We start from the raw sequence: 18,628 nt of genomic DNA, 5'->3' as shown, positions 1-18,628 counted from the left end.
TGAAAAATACATAAATCATCATAAAATTACCAAAATATTCTCACATGGCAGTGTTAACATGCTGAATAATATGATGTTGTTTTTAAATCAGTAGACTCAAAGCTTTTTTGAAGAAAAATCGGTAAATATAACTGTAAGGCTCACAGTCAAAATTAAAATATTCATAAAAAAATAATGCTACTTTCTAAAATTAATAGAAAAATCTCAGATCACCATAGGCACATGTGGAATGTTATAAATGTTTTTTATTTACTTTGTACCTAAGAAAAACTTTCTAACAAAAAATAGTTACTTTTTGTCCAACTATACAAAAAACTGGCAAAAAGTAAAAAATTCATTAAAAATCAATGCTTTTGTACAAAAATCTCAAAATATTCCCAGATTTTCTCTGTGATGTGTCTATTGTGCTCATATTTTTGTAAAGATCATAATTGTTAAACTTCTCTTACAATAAAATAATATTTGCATTAGTGGCTTTAGACAAAAATATGTCCTATAATTAAACACAAGGGGGAGCTCAAATCCAGACGACATTTTTTTTGTTTCATAAACCACCTAAGAGTGAACTTTGTGCCAAATTACAAGAAGATTGTGAGAATAGAATTTGCGCTACAATTGCTAGCCTAAAAATGTATTTTCATAAATATAAAGCGCAAACCTCTATGTGGAGCTGCGGCTTTCGTGGCATAAGCTCTAGCCTATCCAGTTAACACAATCTGGAAATCTTAGCCTCTTACATGCAAATAATGATTTTTAGGAAATTTTTCAAATTTGACATTTTAAATGATCATAAACCACGCCCACTTTGATCAATCATTACCATATTGATAATGTAGTCTTAAGACTCTATAGTGATGACAACCACTAAGTTTCGTGCAGATCCATTTAGCCGGTTCAGCAGTATAATTTCGTCCCAGTTATAGCGCCCCCTATTGTTTAATCAAGGTGAAAATCAAGACATACACTTGAATTGACCTTAGGTTTGACTGTTATGAACAGTTTTGAAAAATGTCCAAATATTTTGAAGTTATGCTAAAAAAACTTTTTCATTCCCCAAAAAATATTTCAAAAATTCATATTTAAAAAAGTAAGCAAATTATCCAAAATCCCTTCAGATCGTTTGGTCAGCCGCTCTTCCTCTCTTGTCAGGCAAAGTTGTGATGTGATTGGGTTTGACGGCCGGGAGGAGTTAACGAAAGTACGTTTGACTTACTATGCAAATTTCTACTAATTAGCATAAGTTTAAAACATTTTTAAAATACTCATCTTAATTTGACTGAGGCAATGAACATACTGGATGAGACCATTTGCTTGTTTACTAAAATGTTGAGGAGAAAAATGCCAAAAACATTTTTGGGGTACAACAGCGCCAACTATTGGACAAACTTCAAACTTTTTTCTGTGATTGTAGATGTCACTATGACTGATATAATTTGTAACTTTCTGTATAGAATATGTATTTTTCATCAGTTAAAGGGCAAAAAATTTTAAAGCCTATAAGCCACGCCCACTTTTTAATCATTTTCAAAATATAGCTTAAGGGTCCAATGATTAACATATGTGCCAAGTTCTGTGGAAATCCATCAAGCCGTTTAGCTCAAACTAACTTTTTGACTCTTTAGCGCCCCCTTTTGGTGAATCCAAACAAAATGGGGAAGGTAGGGCTTACCGCTCATACTTCATAAGGGTCTAGAGTCTCATCACTTTATCTTGAGATATGGTGAAGATATCATCAATTAGCACATGTGCTAGCTAGCGCACTGATTTTGACATGGTGTCATTAGCCCAATTTTCAATATTTCTGCGTTTTTCTGCATCACAACAACTTATCTTAGTCCATAGATCATATGTACGAAGTTTGAAGTTGATTCGACGAAAAATGACGAATAGGTGATTAAAAGTAAGTTTTGCATTTTTTGCGATCTAGCAAAAAATCTAGTTAGGCGGAAATGGGCGTGGCCAATACAAAAAAGATGGGGAACCATCCAAGGATCATGTACATATAAAGTTTTTGACTGTAGGACCTACGGTTTGGGAGCTAGTAGCTGAAACGTGTTGACCTCCGCAATAGCGCCACCTAGGTGACGCGGGGTCCAAATTTTCGAATCTGAGTAGCGGTCAGGATTTTCTATCAGACTGCCATGTCAGATTTTCCCTGGCAATTTCAGGCTCTTGCGCCCATATAGTTTTACCGGAGAAGAATAATAATAAATAATAAATAATGAAAAATCCGTAGAAAAACAATAGGGTTCCCTGCCCTTTGGGCTTGGAACCCTAACTAGAACTGCAAGCAGTTATCAACGGGTTCCAAGCCCCCAGCGCCAGTCGCCTACCCGGCCCCGCCCTCCACTTCGCCAGTCCTCACGCGGTCCAGCCCCAAAAACACGTTCTCCCGCCGGCGTCCCGTCAGCTCACTTCAACCGGCGCAATGAAACTAACACTCAGGATACGTCATTAAACCTGCAAAGCCTATACACATATCTTTCAGAGGCATGGCTGACTCCTCAATCGTGATTACAATGGAATTCCACTGTTTCCTTATTAAAGAACGTGAAGATTTAATGAGTGAGGTTATCAAACAATGATCTATACATCAACGGAATATTACCAATAACATAAACACTTGATAATGTCTTTAGATTTAAAAGATTTTCAACAAAAACTATGAGTTTCATTTTGTGACTTACTGAACAAATGTTTTAAAAAATCATGAAAAATACATAAATCATCCTAAAATTACCAAAATATTCTCACATGGCAGTGTTAACATGCGGAATAATATGATGTTGTTTTTAAATCAGTAGACTCAAAGCTTTTTTGAAGAAAAATTGGGAAATATAACTATAAAGGTCACAACAAAAATAAAAATATTCATAAAAAAAATAGTGCTACTTTCTAAAATTAGGAGAAAAATCTCAGATCACCATAGGTATATGTGGGATGTTATAAATGGCTTATATTTACTGTATACCTAAAAAGCTTTCTAACAAAAATTAATTACGTTGTTGTCCAAATATACAGAAAAACTGGTAAAAAGTTAAAAATTCATTAAAAATATACGCTTTTGTACAGAAATCTCAAAATATTCCCAGGTTGCCTCTGTGATGTGAGAATTCTTCTTATATTTTTGTTGGGGTCATAAATGTAAAACTGTACTTACAATAAAATAATACTTGCATTAGTGGCTGTAGACAAAATATGTCCTATAATTAAACACTAGGGGGAGCTCAAATCAAGACGACATTTATTTTGTTTCATAACCCACCTAAGAGTGAACTTTGTGGCAAATTACAAGAAGATTGTGAGAACAGAATTTGCGCTACAATTGCTAGCCTAAAAACGTATTTTCGTAAATATAAAGCGCAAACCTCTTTGTGGAGCTGCGGCTTTCGTGACATAAGCTCTAGCCTATTCATTTAACACAATCTGGAAATCTTAGCCTCTTACATGCAAATAGTGATTTTTAGGAAATTTTTCAAATTTGAAATTTTAAATGATCATAAACCACGCCCACTTTGATCAATCATTACCATATTGATAATGTAGTCTTAAGACTTTATAGTGATGACAGCCACTAAGTTTCGTGCCGATCCATTTAGCCGGTTCAGCAGTATAATTTCTTCCCAGTTATAGCGCCCCCTATTGTTTAATCAAGTTGAAAACCAGGACATACACTTGAATTGACCTTAGGTATGACTGTTATGAACAGCTTTGAAAAATGTCAAAATCTCTTGAAGTTACGCTAAAAAAACTTTTTCATTCCCAAAAAATTATTTAAAAAAATCATATTTAAAAAAATAAGCAAATTATCGAAAATCCCTTCACATCTTTTGGTCAGCCGCTCCTCCTCTCTTGTCAGGGAAAGTTTTGATGTGATTGAGTTTGACGGCCGGGAGGAGTTAACGAAAGTACGTTGGACTTACTATGCAAATTTCTACTAATTTGCATAAGTTTAAAACATTTTTTAAATTACTCATCTAAATTTGACTGACTCAAAGAACACATTGGAATAGATCATTTGTTTTTTTACAAAAGAAATGGGGAGAAACATGCCAAAAATATTTTTGGGGTACCAGAGCGCCACCTATTGGACAAAATTCAAAAAATTTTCTGTGATTGTAGATGTCACGATGACTGATATGAATTGTAATTTTCTGTATAGAATATGTATTTTTCATGAGTAAAAGGGCGAAAATTTTTAAAGCCTATAAGCCACGCCCACTTTTTAATCATTTTCAAAATATAGCTTAAGGGTCCGACGATTAACATATGTGCCAAGTTCTGTGGAAATCCATCAAGCCGTTTAGCTGAAACAAACTTTTTGACTCTTTAGCGCCCCCTATTGGTGAATCCAAACAAAATAGGGTAGATAGGACTTACCGCTCATACTTTGTAAGGTTCTAGAGTCTCATCAATTTATTTTGAGAAATGGTGAAGATATCATCAATTAACACATGTGCTAGCTAGCGCACTGATTTTGACATGGTGTCATTAGCCCAATTTTCAATATTTCTGCATTTTTCTTCATCACAACAACTTAGCCTAGTCCATAGATCACATGTACGAAGTTTGAAGTTGATTCGACGAAAAATGTCGAATAGGTGATTAAAACTAAGTTTTGCATTTTTTGCGATCTAGCAAAAAATCTAGTTAGGCGGAAATGGGCGTGGCCAATACAAAAAAGATGGAGAATCAATCAAGGATCATGTGCATATAAAGTTTTTGACTGTAGGACCTACGGTTTGGGAGCTAGTAGCTGAAACGTGTTGACCTCTGCAATAGCGCCACCTAGGTGACCCGGGGTCCAAATTTTCGAATCTGAGTAGCGGTCAGGATTTTCTATCAGACTGCCATGTCAGATTTTTCCTTGCAATTTCAGGCTCTTGCGCCCATACAGACACAGCGGAGAAGAATAATAATAATAAATAATAAATAATAAATAATGAAAAATCCGTAGAAAAACAATAGGGTTCCCTGCCCTTTGGGCTTGGAACCCTAATAATGAAAAATCCGTAGAAAAACAATAGGGTTCCCTGCCCTTTGGGCTTGGAACCCTAACTAGAACTGCAAGCAGTTATCAACGGGTTCCAAGCCCCCAGCGCCAGTCGCCCACCCGGCCCCGCCCTCACCTTCGCCAGTCCTCACGCGGTCCCGTCCCAAAAACACGTTCTCCCGCCGGCGTCCCGTCAGCTCACTTCAACCGGCGCAATGACAGTAACACTCAGGATACGTTGTTAAACTTGCAAAGCCTATCCACAAATCTTTCAGAGGCATGGCTGACTTCTCAATCGTGATTACAATGGAATTCCACCGTTTCCCTATTAAAGAACGTGAAGATTTAATGAGTGAGATTATCAAACAATGATCTATACATCAACAGAATATTACAAATAACAAAAATACTTGATAATGTCTTTAGATTTAAAAGATTTTCAACAAAAACTTAGAGTTTCATTTTGTGACTTATTGACCAAATGTTTTAAAAAATCATGAAAAATACATAAATCATCCTAAAATTACCAAAATATTCTCACATGGCAGTGTTAACATGCGGAATAATATGATGTTGTTTTTAAATCAGTAGACTCAAAGCTTTTTTGAAGAAAAATTGGGAAATATAACTATAAAGGTCACAACAAAAATTAAAATATTCATAAAAAAATAGTGCTACTTTCTAAAATTAGGAGAAAAATCTCAGATCACCATAGGTACATGTGGAATGTTGTAAATGGCTTATATTTACTGTATACTTAAAAAGCTTTCTAACAAAAATTAATTACGTTGTTGTCCAACTATACAGAAAAACTGGTAAAAAGTTAAAAATTCATTAAAAATCTATGCTTTTGAACAGAAATCTCAAACTATTCCCAGGTTGCCTCAGTGATGTGAGAATTCTTCTCATATTTTTGTTGGGGTCATAAATGTAAAACTGTACTTACAATAAAATAATATTTGCATTAGTGGCTGTACACAAAAATTAGTCCTATAATTAAACACAAGGGGGAGCTCAAATCAAGATGACATTTTTTAATTTCATAAACCACCTAAGAGTGAACTTTTTGCCAAATTACAAGAAGATTGTGAGAAAAGAATTTGCGCTACAATTGCTAGCCTAAAAATGTATTTTCATAAATATAAAGCGCAAACCTCTTCGTGGAGCTGCGGCTTTCGTGACATAAGCTCTAGCCTATCCAGTTAACACAATCTGGAAATCTTAGCCTCTTACTTGCAAATAATGATTTTTAGGAAATTTTTCAAATTTGAAATTTTAAATGATCATAAACCACGCCCACTTTGATCAATCATTACCATATTGATAATGTAATCTTAAGACTCTATATTATTGACAAGCACTAAGTTTCGTGCAGATCCATTTAGCCAGTTCAGCAGTATAATTTCTTCCTAGTTATAGCGCCCCCTATTGTTTAATCAAGTTGAAAACCAGAACATACACTTGAATTGACCTTAGGTATGACTGTTATGAACAGCTTTGAAAAATGTCAAAATCTTTTGAAGTTACGCTAAAAAAACTTTTTCATTCCCCAAAAATAATTTTAAAAAATCATATTAAAAAAAATAAGCAAATTATCCAAAATCCCTTCACAACTTTTGGTCAGCCGCTCCTCCTCTCTTGTCAGGGAAAGTTGTGATGTGATTGAGTTTGACGGCCGGGAGGAGTTAACGAAAGTACGTTGGACTTACTATGCAAATTTCTACTAATTTGCATAAGTTTAAAACATTTTTTAAAATACTCATCTAAATTTGACTGACTCAATGAACATACTGGATGAGATCATTTGTTTTTTTACGAAAGTAATGGGGAGAAACATGCCAAAAATATTTTTGGGGTACCACAGCGCCACCTATTGGACAAAATTCAAAAAATTTTCTGTGATTGTAGATGTCATTATGACTGATATGAATTGTAATTTTCTGTATAGAATATGTATTTTTCAGGAGTAAATGGGCGAAAACGTTTAAAGCCTATTTATAGCCTATAAGCCACGCCCACTTTTTAATCATTTTCAAAATATAGCTTAAGGGTCCGATGATTAACATATGTGCCAAGTTCTGTGGAAATCCATCAAGCCGTTTAGCTGAAACAAACTTTTTGACTCTTTAGCGCCCCCTATTGGTGAATCCACACAAAATCGGGTAGATAGGGCTTACCGCTCATACTTCATAAGGGTCTGGAGTCTCATAAATTTATCTTGAGAAATGGTGAAGATATCATCAATTACCACATGTGCTAGCTAGCACACTGATTTTGACATGGTGTCATTAGCCCAATTTTCAATATTTCTGCATTTTTCTTTCATCACCACAACTTATCTTAGTCCATAGATCATATGTACGAAGTTTGAAGTTGATTCGACGAAAAATGACGAATAGGTGATTAAAAGTAAGTTTTGCGTTTTTTGCGATCTAGCAAAAAATCTAGTTAGGCGGAAATGGGCGTGGCCAATACAAAAAAGATGGAGAATCACCCAAGGATCATGTACATATAAAGTTTATGACTGTACGACATACGGTTTGGGAGCTAGTAGCTGAAACGTGTTGACCTCCGCAATAGCGCCACCTAGGTGAAGCGGGGTCCAAATTTTCGAACCTGAGTAGCGGTCAGGATTTTCTATCAGACTGCCATGTCAGATTTTCCCTGGCAATTTCAGGCTCTTGCCCCCATAAAGATCAAGCGGAGAAGAATAATAAATAATAATGAAAAATCCGTAGAAAAACAATAGGGTTCCCTGCCCTTTGGGCTTGGAACCCTAACTAGAACTGCAAGCAGTTATCAACGGGTTCCAAGCCCCCAGCGCCAGTTGCCCACCCGCCCCGCCCTCAACTTCGCCAGTCCTCACGCGGTCCCGCCCCAAAAACACGTTCTCCCGCCGGCGTCCCGTCAGCTCACTTCAACCGGCGCAATGAAAGTAACACTCAGGATACGTCATTAAACCTGCAAAGCCTATACACATATCTTTCAGAGGCATGGCTGACTTCTCAATCGTGATTACAATGGAATTCCACTGTTTCCTTATTAAAGAACGTGAAGATTTAATGAGTGAGATTATCAAACAATCATCTATACATCAACAGAATATTACAAATAACATAAAGACTTGATAATGTCTTTAGATTTAATAGATTTTCAACAAAAACAATGAGTTTCATTTTGTGACTTACTGATCAATTGTTTTAAAAAATCATGAAAAATACATAAATCATCATAAAATTACCAAAATATTCTCACATGGCAGTGTTAACATGCGGAATAATATGATGTTGTTTTTAAATCAGTTGACTCAAAGCTTTTTTGAAGAAAAATTAGGAAATATAACTATAAAGGTCACAACAAAAATTTAAATATTCATAAAAAAATAGTGCTACTTTCTATAATTAGGAGAAAAATCTCAGATCACCATAGGTACGTGTGGAATGTTGTAAATGGCTTATATTTACTGTATACCTAAAAAGTTTTCTAACAAAAATTAATTACGTTGTTGTCCAACTATACAGAAAAACTGGTAAAAAGTTAAAAATTAATTAAAAATCTATGCTTTTGTACAGAAATCTCAAAATATTCCCAGGTTGCCTCTGTGACGTGAGAATTCTTCTTATATTTTTGTTGGGGTCATAAATGTAAAACTGTACTTACAATAAATAATATTTGCATTAGTGTCTGTAGACAAAAATATGTCCTAAAATTAAACACAAGGGGGAGCTCATATCAAGACGACATTTTTTTTGTTTCATAAACCACCTAAGAGTGAACTTTGTAGCAAATTACAAGAAGGTTGTGAGAACAGAATTTGCGCTACAATTGCTAGCCTAAAAATGTATTTTCATAAATATAAAGCGTAAACCTCAACATGGAGCTGCGGCTTTCGTGACATAAGCTCTAGCCTATCCAGTTAACACAATCTGGAAATCTTAGCCTCTTACATGCAAATAATGATTTTTAGGAAATTTTTCAAATTTGAAATTTTAAATGATCATAAGCCACGCCCACTTTGATAAATCATTACCATATTGATAATGTAATCTTAAGACTCTATAGTGATGACAACCACTAAGTTTCGTGCAGATCCATTTAGCCAGTTCAGCAGTATAATTTCTTCCCAGTTATAGCGCCCCCTATTGTTTAATCAAGTTGAAAACCAGGACATACACTTGAATTGACCTTAGGTATGACTGTTATGAACAGCTTTGAAAAATGTCAAAATCTTTTGAAGTTACTCTAAAAAAACTTTTTCATTCTCCAAAATTTAAAAAAAAAATCATATAAAAAAAAATAAGCAAATTATCCAAAATCCCTTCACATCTTTTGGTCAGCCGCTCCTCCTCTCTTGTCAGGGAAAGATGTGATGTGATTGAGTTTGACGGCCGGGAGGAGTTAACGAAAGTACGTTGGACTTACTATGCAAATTTCTACTAATTTGCATAAGTTTAAAACATTTTTTAAAATACTCATCTAAATTTGACTGACTCAATGAACATACTGGATGAGATCATTTGTTTTTTTACGAAAGTAATGGGGAGAAACATGCCAAAAATATTTTTGGGGTACCACAGCGCCACCTATTGGACAAAATTCAAAAAATTTTCTGTGATTGTAGATGTCATTATGACTGATATGAATTGTAATTTTCTGTATAGAATATGTATTTTTCAGGAGTAAATGGGCGAAAACGTTTAAAGCCTATTTATAGCCTATAAGCCACGCCCACTTTTTAATCATTTTCAAAATATAGCTTAAGGGTCCGATGATTAACATATGTGCCAAGTTCTGTGGAAATCCATCAAGCCGTTTAGCTGAAACAAACTTTTTGACTCTTTAGCGCCCCCTATTGGTGAATCCACACAAAATCGGGTAGATAGGGCTTACCGCTCATACTTCATAAGGGTGTAGAGTCTCATCAATTTATCTTGAGAAATGGTGAAGATATCATCAATTACCACATGTGCTAGCTAGCACACTGATTTTGACATGGTGTCATTAGCCCAATTTTCAATATTTCTGCCTTTTTCTTCATCACCACAACTTATCTTAGTCCATAGATCATATGTACGAAGTTTGAAGTTGATTCGACGAAAAATGACGAATAGGTGATTAAAAGTAAGTTTTGAGTTTTTTGCGATCTAGCAAAAAATCTAGTTAGGCGGAAATGGGCGTGGCCAATACAAAAAAGATGGAGAATCACCCAAGGATCATGTACATATAAAGTTTATGACTGTAGGACCTACGGTTTGGGAGCTAGTAGCTGAAACGTGTTGACCTCCGCAATAGCGCCACCTAGGTGACGCGGGGTCCAAATTTTCGAATCTGAGTAGCGGTCAGGATTTTCTATCAGACTGCCATGTCAGATTTTTCCTGGCAATTTCTGGCTCCTGCCCCCATACAAACGTAGCGGAGAAGAATAATAAATAATAATGAAAAATCCGTAGAAAAACAATAGGGTTCCCTGCCCTTTGGGCTTGGAACCCTAATAATGAAAAATCCGTAGAAAAACAATAGGGTTCCCTGCCCTTTGGGCTTGGAACCCTAACTAGAACTGCAAGCAGTTATCAACGGGTTCCAAACCCCCAGCGCCAGTCGCCCACCCGGCCCCGCCCTCACCTTCGCCAGTCCTCACGCGGTCCCGCCCCAAAAACACGTTCTCCCGCCGGCGTCCCGTCAGCTCACTTCAACCGGCGCAATGAAAGTAACACTCAGGATACGTCATTAAACCTGCAAATCCTATACACATCTTTCAGAGGCATGGCTGACTTCTCAATCGTGATTACAATGGAATTCCACTGTTTCCTTATTAAAGAACGTGAAGATTTAATGAGTGAGATTATCAAACAATAATCTATACATCAACAGAATATTACAAACAACATAAATACTTGATAATGTCTTTAGATTTAATTGATTTTCAACAAAAACAATGAGTTTCATTTTGTGACTTACTGACCAAATGTTTCAAAAAATCATGAAAAATACATAACTCATCATAAAATTACCAAAATATTCTCACATGGCAGTGTTGACATGTGGAATAATATGATGTTGTTTTTAAATCAGTAGACTCAAAGCTTTTTTGAAGAAAAATCAGTAAATATAACTGTAAGGGTCACAGTCAAAATTAAAATATTCATAAAAAAATAGTGCTACTTTCTAAAATTTATAGAAAAATCTCAGATCACCATAGGTACATGTTGAATGTTGTAATTGGTTTATATTTACTGTATACCTAAAAAACTTTCTAACAAAAATTAATTACGTTGTTGTCCAACTATACAGAAAAACTGGCAAAAAGTTAAAAAATAATTAAAAATCAATGCTTTCGTACAAAAATCTCAAAATATTCCGAGATTGCCTCTGTGATGTGAGAATTCTTTTTATATTTTTGTTGGGGTCATAAATGTAAAATTGTACCTACAATAAAATAATATTTGCGTTAGTTGCTGTAGACAAAAATAAGTCCTATAATTAAACACAAGGGGGAGCTCAAATCAAGACGACATTTTTTTTTATTTCATAAACCACCTAAGAGTGAACTTTATGGCAAATGTCAAGAAGATTGTGAAAACAGAATTTGCGCTACAATTGCTAGCCTAAAATGTATTTTTGTAAATTTAAAGCGCAAACATCTTCGTGGAGCTGCGGTTTTCAATATCTAAGCTCATGGCTATCCAGTTAACATAATCTGGAAAACGTAGCTTCTTACATGAAAATAATGATTTTTAGGAAATTTTTCAAATTTGAAATTTTAAATGATCATAAACCACGCCCACATTGATCAATCATTACCATATTGATAATGTAGTCTTAAGACTCTACAATGATGACAACCACTAAGTTTCGTGCAGATCCATTTAACCAGGTCAGCAGTATAATGTATTGCTATTTATAGCGCCCCCTATTGTTTAATCAAGGTGAAAATCAAGACATACACTTGAATTGACCTTAGGTTTGACTGTTATGAACAGCTTTGAAAAATGTCCAAATATTTTGAAGTTATGCTAAAAAAACTTTTTCATTCCCCAAAAAATATTTAAAAAATTCATATTTAAAAAAGTAAGAAAATTATCCAAAATCCCTTCAGATCTTTTGGTCAGCCGCTCCTCCTCTCTTGTCAGGCAAAGTTGTGATGTGATTGGGTTTGACGGCCGGGAGGAGTTAACGAAAGTACGTTTGACTTACTATGCAAATTTCTACTAATTAGCATAAGTTTAAAACATTTTTTAAAATACTCATCTTAATTTGACTGAGTCAATGAACATACTGGATGAGACCATTTGCTTGTTTACTAAAATATTGAGGAGAAACATGCCAAAAAAGTTTTTGGGGTACAACAGCGCCAACTATTGGACAAAATTCAAACTTTTTTCTGTGATTGTAGATGTCACTATGACTGATATGATTTGTAACTTTCTGTATAGAATATGTATTTTTCATCAGTTAAAGGGCAAAAATTTTTAAAGTCTATAAGCCACGCCCACTTTTTAATCATTTTCAAAATATAGCTTAAGGGTCCAATGATTAACATATGTGCCAAGTTCTGTGGAAATCCATCAAGCCGTTTAGCTCAAACTAACTTTTTGACTCTTTAGCGCCCCCTTTTGGTGAATCCAAACAAAATGGGGAAGATAGAGCTTACCGCTCATACTTCATAAGGGTCTAGAGTCTCATCACTTTATCTTGAGATATGGTGAAGATATCATCAATTAGCACATGTGCTAGCTAGCGCACTGATTTTGACATGGTGTCATTAGCCCAATTTTCAATATTTCTGCGTTTTTCTGCATCACAACAACTTGTCTTAGTCCATAGATCATATGTACGAAGTTTGAAGTTGATTCGACAAAAAATGACGAATAGGTGATTAAAACTAAGTTTTGCATTTTTTGCGATCTAGCAAAAAATCTAGTTAGGCGGAAATGGGCGTGGCCAATACAAAAAAGATGGGGAATCATCCAAGGATCATGTACATATAAAGTTTTTGACTGTAGGACCTACGGTTTGGGAGCTAGTAGCTGAAACGTGTTGACCTCCGCAATAGCGCCACCTAGGTGACGCGGGGACCAAATTTTCGAATCTGAGTAGCGGTCAGGATTTTCTATCAGACTGCCATGTCAGATTTTCCCTGGCAATTTCAGGCTCTTGCGCCCATATACTTTTAGCGGAGAAGAATAATAATAAACTAGAACTGCAAGCAGTTATCAACGGGTTCCAAGCCCCCAGCGCCAGTCGCCTACCCGGCCCCGCCCTCCACTTCGCCAGTCCTCACGCGGTCCCGCCCCAAAAACACGTTCTCCCGCCGGCGTTCGTCAGCTCACTTCAACCGGCGCAATGAAAGTAACACTCAGGATACGTCATTAAACCTGCAAAGCCTATACACATATCTTTCAGAGGCATGGCTGACTCCTCAATCGTGATTACAATGGAATTCCACTGTTTCCTTATTAAAGAACGTGAAGATTTAATGAGTGAGGTTATCAAACAATGATCTATACATCAACAGAATATTACCAATAACATAAACACTTGATAATGTCTTTAGATTTAAAAGATTTTCAACAAAAACTATGAGTTTCATTTTGTGACTTACTGAACAAATGTTTTAAAAAATCATGAAAAATACATAAATCATCCTAAAATTACCAAAATATTCTCACATGGCAGTGTTAACATGCGGAATAATATGATGTTGTTTTTAAATCAGTAGACTCAAAGCTTTTTTGAAGAAAAATTGGGAAATATAACTATAAAGGTCACAACAAAAATAAAAATATTCATAAAAAAATAGTGCTACTTTCTAAAATTAGGAGAAAAATCTCAGATCACCATAGGTACATGTGGGATGTTATAAATGGCTTATATTTACTGTATACCTAAAAAGCTTTCTAACAAAAATTAATTACGTTGTTGTCCAAATATACAGAAAAACTGGTAAAAAGTTAAAAATTCATTAAAAATATACGCTTTTGTACAGAAATCTCAAAATATTCCCAGGTTGCCTCTGTGATGTGAGAATTCTTCTTATATTTTTGTTGGGGTCATAAATGTAAAACTGTACTTACAATAAAATAATACTTGCATTAGTGGCTGTAGACAAAAATATGTCCTATAATTAAACACTAGGGGGAGCTCAAATCAAGACGACATTTTTTTTTGTTTCATAACCCACCTAAGAGTGAACTTTGTGGCAAATTACAAGAAGATTGTGAGAACAGAATTTGCGCTACAATTGCTAGCCTAAAAACGTATTTTCGTAAATATAAAGCGCAAACCTCTTTGTGGAGCTGCGGCTTTCGTGACATAAGCTCTAGCCTATTCATTTAACACAATCTGGAAATCTTAGCCTCTTACATGCAAATAGTGATTTTTAGGAAATTTTTCAAATTTGAAATTTTAAATGATCATAAACCACGCCCACTTTGATCAATCATTACCATATTGATAATGTAGTCTTAAGACTTTATAGTGATGACAGCCACTAAGTTTCGTGCCGATCCATTTAGCCGGTTCAGCAGTATAATTTCTTCCCAGTTATAGCGCCCCCTATTGTTTAATCAAGTTGAAAACCAGGACATACACTTGAATTGACCTTAGGTATGACTGTTATGAACAGCTTTGAAAAATGTCAAAATCTCTTGAAGTTACGCTAAAAAAACTTTTTCATTCCCAAAAAATTATTTAAAAAAATCATATTTAAAAAAATAAGCAAATTATCGAAAATCCCTTCACATCTTTTGGTCAGCCGCTCCTCCTCTCTTGTCAGGGAAAGTTTTGATGTGATTGAGTTTGACGGCCGGGAGGAGTTAACGAAAGTACGTTGGACTTACTATGCAAATTTCTACTAATTTGCATAAGTTTAAAACATTTTTTAAATTACTCATCTAAATTTGACTGACTCAAAGAACACATTGGAATAGATCATTTGTTTTTTTACAAAAGAAATGGGGAGAAACATGCCAAAAATATTTTTGGGGTACCAGAGCGCCACCTATTGGACAAAATTCAAAAAATTTTCTGTGATTGTAGATGTCACGATGACTGATATGAATTGTAATTTTCTGTATAGAATATGTATTTTTCATGAGTAAAAGGGCGAAAATTTTTAAAGCCTATAAGCCACGCCCACTTTTTAATCATTTTCAAAATATAGCTTAAGGGTCCGACGATTAACATATGTGCCAAGTTCTGTGGAAATCCATCAAGCCGTTTAGCTGAAACAAACTTTTTGACTCTTTAGCGCCCCCTATTGGTGAATCCAAACAAAATGGGGTAGATAGGACTTACCGCTCATACTTTGTAAGGTTCTAGAGTCTCATCAATTTATTTTGAGAAATGGTGAAGATATCATCAATTAACACATGTGCTAGCTAGCGCACTGATTTTGACATGGTGTCATTAGCCCAATTTTCAATATTTCTGCATTTTTCTTCATCACAACAACTTAGCCTAGTCCATAGATCACATGTACGAAGTTTGAAGTTGATTCGACGAAAAATGTCGAATAGGTGATTAAAACTAAGTTTTGCATTTTTTGCGATCTAGCAAAAAATCTAGTTAGGCGGAAATGGGCGTGGCCAATACAAAAAAGATGGAGAATCAATCAAGGATCATGTGCATATAAAGTTTTTGACTGTAGGACCTACGGTTTGGGAGCTAGTAGCTGAAACGTGTTGACCTCTGCAATAGCGCCACCTAGGTGACCCGGGGTCCAAATTTTCGAATCTGAGTAGCGGTCAGGATTTTCTATCAGACTGCCATGTCAGATTTTTCCTTGCAATTTCAGGCTCTTGCGCCCATACAGACACAGCGGAGAAGAATAATAATAATAAATAATAAATAATAAATAATGAAAAATCCGTAGAAAAACAATAGGGTTCCCTGCCCTTTGGGCTTGGAACCCTAATAAACTAGAACTGCAAGCAGTTATCAACGGGTTCCAAGCCCCCAGCGCCAGTCGCCTACCCGGCCCCGCCCTCCACTTCGCCAGTCCTCACGCGGTCCCGCCCCAAAAACACGTTCTCCCGCCGGCGTTCGTCAGCTCACTTCAACCGGCGCAATGAAAGTAACACTCAGGATACGTCATTAAACCTGCAAAGCCTATACACATATCTTTCAGAGGCATGGCTGACTCCTCAATCGTGATTACAATGGAATTCCACTGTTTCCTTATTAAAGAACGTGAAGATTTAATGAGTGAGGTTATCAAACAATGATCTATACATCAACAGAATATTACCAATAACATAAACACTTGATAATGTCTTTAGATTTAAAAGATTTTCAACAAAAACTATGAGTTTCATTTTGTGACTTACTGAACAAATGTTTTAAAAAATCATGAAAAATACATAAATCATCCTAAAATTACCAAAATATTCTCACATGGCAGTGTTAACATGCGGAATAATATGATGTTGTTTTTAAATCAGTAGACTCAAAGCTTTTTTGAAGAAAAATTGGGAAATATAACTATAAAGGTCACAACAAAAATAAAAATATTCATAAAAAAATAGTGCTACTTTCTAAAATTAGGAGAAAAATCTCAGATCACCATAGGTACATGTGGGATGTTATAAATGGCTTATATTTACTGTATACCTAAAAAGCTTTCTAACAAAAATTAATTACGTTGTTGTCCAAATATACAGAAAAACTGGTAAAAAGTTAAAAATTCATTAAAAATATACGCTTTTGTACAGAAATCTCAAAATATTCCCAGGTTGCCTCTGTGATGTGAGAATTCTTCTTATATTTTTGTTGGGGTCATAAATGTAAAACTGTACTTACAATAAAATAATACTTGCATTAGTGGCTGTAGACAAAAATATGTCCTATAATTAAACACTAGGGGGAGCTCAAATCAAGACGACATTTTTTTTTGTTTCATAACCCACCTAAGAGTGAACTTTGTGGCAAATTACAAGAAGATTGTGAGAACAGAATTTGCGCTACAATTGCTAGCCTAAAAACGTATTTTCGTAAATATAAAGCGCAAACCTCTTTGTGGAGCTGCGGCTTTCGTGACATAAGCTCTAGCCTATTCATTTAACACAATCTGGAAATCTTAGCCTCTTACATGCAAATAGTGATTTTTAGGAAATTTTTCAAATTTGAAATTTTAAATGATCATAAACCACGCCCACTTTGATCAATCATTACCATATTGATAATGTAGTCTTAAGACTTTATAGTGATGACAGCCACTAAGTTTCGTGCCGATCCATTTAGCCGGTTCAGCAGTATAATTTCTTCCCAGTTATAGCGCCCCCTATTGTTTAATCAAGTTGAAAACCAGGGCATACACTTGAATTGACCTTAGGTATGACTGTTATGAACAGCTTTGAAAAATGTCAAAATCTCTTGAAGTTACGCTAAAAAAACTTTTTCATTCCCAAAAAATTATTTTAAAAAATCATATTTAAAAAAATAAGCAAATTATCGAAAATCCCTTCACATCTTTTGGTCAGCCGCTCCTCCTCTCTTGTCAGGGAAAGTTTTGATGTGATTGAGTTTGACGGCCGGGAGGAGTTAACGAAAGTACGTTGTACTTACTATGCAAATTTCTACTAATTTGCATAAGTTTAAAACATTTTTTAAATTACTCATCTAAATTTGACTGACTCAAAGAAAACATTGGAATAGATCATTTGTTTTTTTACAAAAGAAATGGGGAGAAACATGCCAAATATATTTTTGGGGTACCAGAGCGCCACCTATTGGACAAAATTCAAAAAATTTTCTGTGATTGTAGATGTCACGATGACTGATATGAATTGTAATTTTCTGTATAGAATATGTATTTTTCATGAGTAAAAGGGCGAAAATTTTTAAAGCCTATAAGCCACGCCCACTTTTTAATCATTTTCAAAATATAGCTTAAGGGTCCGACGATTAACATATGTGCCAAGTTCTGTGGAAATCCATCAAGCCGTTTAGCTGAAACAAACTTTTTGACTCTTTAGCGCCCCCTATTGGTGAATCCAAACAAAATGGGGTAGATAGGACTTACCGCTCATACTTTGTAAGGTTCTAGAGTCTCATCAATTTATTTTGAGAAATGGTGAAGATATCATCAATTAACACATGTGCTAGCTAGCTCACTGATTTTGACATGGTGTCATTAGCCCAATTTTCAATATTTCTGCATTTTTCTTCATCACAACAACTTAGCCTAGTCCGTAGATCACATGTACGAAGTTTGAAGTTGATTCGACGAAAAATGTCGAATAGGTGATTAAAACTAAGTTTTGCATTTTTTGCGATCTAGCAAAAAATCTAGTTAGGCGGAAATGGGCGTGGCCAATACAAAAAAGATGGAGAATCAATCAAGGATCATGTGCATATAAAGTTTTTGACTGTAGGACCTACGGTTTGGGAGCTAGTAGCTGAAACGTGTTGACCTCTGCAATAGCGCCACCTAGGTGACCCGGGGTCCAAATTTTCGAATCTGAGTAGCGGTCAGGATTTTCTATCAGACTGCCATGTCAGATTTTTCCTTGCAATTTCAGGCTCTTGCGCCCATACAGACACAGCGGAGAAGAATAATAATAATAAACTAGAACTGCAAGCAGTTATCAACGGGTTCCAAGCCCCCAGCGCCAGTCGCCCACCCGCCCCGCCCTC

The sequence above is a fragment of the Nothobranchius furzeri genome, chromosome 5 (genome assembly GCF_043380555.1).
Source record: "Nothobranchius furzeri strain GRZ-AD chromosome 5, NfurGRZ-RIMD1, whole genome shotgun sequence".
In the NCBI taxonomy this organism is placed as follows: Eukaryota; Metazoa; Chordata; class Actinopteri; order Cyprinodontiformes; family Nothobranchiidae; genus Nothobranchius; species Nothobranchius furzeri.
This window is presented reverse-complemented; position numbering follows the sequence as displayed.